Source organism: Nicotiana tabacum, chromosome 12 (assembly GCF_000715075.1).
Source record: "Nicotiana tabacum cultivar K326 chromosome 12, ASM71507v2, whole genome shotgun sequence".
In the NCBI taxonomy this organism is placed as follows: Eukaryota; Viridiplantae; Streptophyta; class Magnoliopsida; order Solanales; family Solanaceae; genus Nicotiana; species Nicotiana tabacum.
In genome coordinates this window covers 100,632,457-100,635,801 of record NC_134091.1, presented here as the reverse complement: position 1 = coordinate 100,635,801, position 3,345 = coordinate 100,632,457, and positions in this window count along the sequence as shown.

Below are 3,345 nucleotides of genomic sequence, written 5' to 3'. Positions count from 1 at the left end.
CAAGAAATGGGACTTGAAAAGCAAATAAAGAAAGGGAAGCAAGACACACATATTGATGAGATATTAGTAATAACTAGAATTAAATTCTAATCACCCCTAATACAATCAACAAAAGCACCTACACTAATAGAATCCTCAAGAGGAAGACAAACCTCTTGCAAATTCTAGGGCTAATTCAAAGGCAACCACAAGTCTACCTTCAAGCTCACAAAAATACATAGCAACATTCAATATAGTCTAAGGAAATGAAAGATCACCTAATATTTTCTAATTATACTAAGGTCTACTAAAAAGATCCTTTGGTGCTTGGGCTCTTCACTTGTAATTGGGCTTCTTCACATGAACTTAGGCCACCATCCTTGAATACCATTTGAATGAAATTGTAGACTCTATTAGGCTTTTTCAAAAGGTCATTTAAATCTTCCAATTTCATCAATTGCATCCCAATAATTTGAAGGTCCTTGGCTTAACTCCTACTGAACGGTCTTGAAGGCATAGGCATAATATGATCACATCCCCTTATTGAAAAGAATTCGTCCTCGAATTTGTAACATCTACTACATCAAAACGAGATAAGTCACTAATATTGAAAACATCATGCACTTGAAAATCATTAGGAAGATCAACTTTATAAGCATTTTTATTAATTCTTTCAAGAATTTGAAAAGGCCCATCTCCTCTGGTAGCAACTTGTTCTTTCTTTTGTGAGGGAACCATTCCTTCCTAGAATGCACCCACACCCATTCTCCGGGTTCAAACACTATTTTTTTTCTTCTTTTGTTGACTTTGGTAGCCGCTTTTTGGTTCATCTTTTCAAGTTGTTTCCTAGCATTCTCATGAGTTTTCTTCATGGTTTTGACTCTTGTCTTGGCATCTAAACTCAAAACAATATCTTGAGACAAAGGAGTTAGATCCAAAGGAGTTAAAGGATTGAAACCATAAACACATTCAAAAGGAGACATATCAATAGATGAATGAATAGTCATATTATATGCAAATTCTATCAATGGCAATTGTTCCTCCCAAGAAGTAAGCTTTCCTTTAACCATGGCCCTAAGCGTATTTTCTAATGACATATTGAGAACTTCGGTTTGACTATCGGTTTGAGGGTGACAAGTATTAGAAAATAACAATTCAGTGCCAAGCTTACCCCACAAACCCTTCCAAAAATAATTAAGAAATTTGGAATCCCTATCACTAACAATATTTTTTAAAATTCCATGCAACGTAAGCACATGATCAACAAATAAAGTAGCAACATAAGTAGTATCATCACTTTTATGACATGGTATAAAATGTGTCATTTTAAAAAATCTATCAACTACCACAAAAATACTATCTCTACCTTTCCTAGTCCTAGGAAAACCATGAACAAAATCCACTATCAAGCCAAGGAGCATTAGAAATAGGCTATGGAGTATACAAACCAAAAGGACGTACCTTAGACTTAGCTTGCTTGCACTCGACATATTGACCACATACTTTATCTACGTTAACTTTCATATTAGACCAATAAAAGTGTTCTTTTACTATATCTAAAGTCTTAGGGACCCGAAAATATCCCATTAAACCACCACTATGTGCCTCTCTAACAAGCATTTCTCTCCAAGAGGACCTAGGCACGCACAATCTACCATCTCTAAATAGGAATCCATCGAACTTATGAAATTTCTTTTGTTTTTCTACTTTGGCTAATTCCTTACCCTTCTCTTCCTTCCCTTGCTTATCAAGGTATGCATCATCAAACCTATAAGGTTTCTTATATGCCTCAACTTAATCACATTTAACATAAAGCTCATTAAAGTCATGATCACTAGGATAAAGTTCTCTTAGGCTCTCAAATCCCATCAACTTAGAAGTCAAAGCGTTCATTAAATAAGACTCCTAGAAAGAGCATCCGCGACCACATTATCTTTGCCTTTCTTAAAGTGAATCAAATATGAAAATTGCTCAATAAACTCTACCCATTTAGCATGTCTCTTGTTTAATTTACCTTGGCTCTTAAGGTGCTTCAAAGATTCATGGTCGATTTTAATCACAAACTCCCTATGCCAAAGGTAATGTTGCCAATTTGATAAAGCTCTAACTAAGGCGTACAACTCCTTGTCATATGTAGAATAGTTCAAGATCGCCCCTCTAAGTTTCTCACTAAAGTAGGTTATGGGTTGTTGATCTTGCATTAAAACTGCTCATATACCTACTCCACTAGCATCACACTCAATTTCAAAAGTCTTTTCAAAATTAGGAAGTTGAAGAAGTGGTGTCCTGCTAAGTTTATCTTTCAACTCCCTAAAAGATTCCTCTTGTTCTTCCCCCAAACAAAGGTCTTCTCTTTCTTAATCACTTGGGTAAAGGGTGCGGCTATGGTGCTAAAGTTCCTAACAAACCTTCAATAGAAACTAGCTAACCCATGAAAGCTCCTAACATCCCCAATAGAGACTTAGGTGTGGGTCAACTCATAATGGCTTTTACTTTAGAATCATCAACTTCTACACCCTTAGCACTCACAATAAAATCAAGAAATACCACTTTATCAACACAAAAAGTATACTTTTTCAAATTAGCAAACAGTCTTTCCTTTCTAAGAACATCAAAAATTTATTTCAAGTGCTCAACATGCTCTTCAAGTGACTTTGAATACACCAAAATATCATCAAAGCAAACTACAACAAACTTTCCAATAAAGTGTTTCATCACATGGTTCATAAGCTTCATGAAAGTGCTAGGTGCATTAGAAAGTCCAAAAGGCATAACCATCCATTCATACAATCCAAATTTAGTTTTAAAAGTGATTTTCCACTCATCACCGGTTTTCATTCTTATTTGGTGATAACCACTTCTCAAGTCAATTTTAGAAAAGATAAGAGAGTCACTCAATTCATCAAGTAAGTCATTAAGCCTAGGTATAGGGTGACGATACTTTACTGTGATTTTATTGATAGCCCTACAATCAATGCACATTCTCCAACTTCCATATTTCTTTAGCACTAGGATCACGGGCATGGCACACGGACTCAAGCTTTCCCTTACAAATTCCATCTCAAGAAGGTCATTAACTTGCTTTTGTAACTCTTTTGTAGTCTCCGGATTGCTCTTATATGCTAATTGATTTGGAAGTTGAGATCCCGAAATAAAGTCAATTTGATGCTTTATTCCCCTCAAAGGTGGTAGTTCCCTTGATAGCTCTTCGGGAAAGTCATCTTCATAACCTTTAAAAGAGTAGAAACTTCACTAGGTACAAAAGGGGCTAGCTCATTAGTAGTCAAAAAATAATCTTTATGCATAAGAAGTAAAAGAGAATGGTTATCCTCAGCCTCTCTCAAAGGATCTTGATGACTAGCTAAC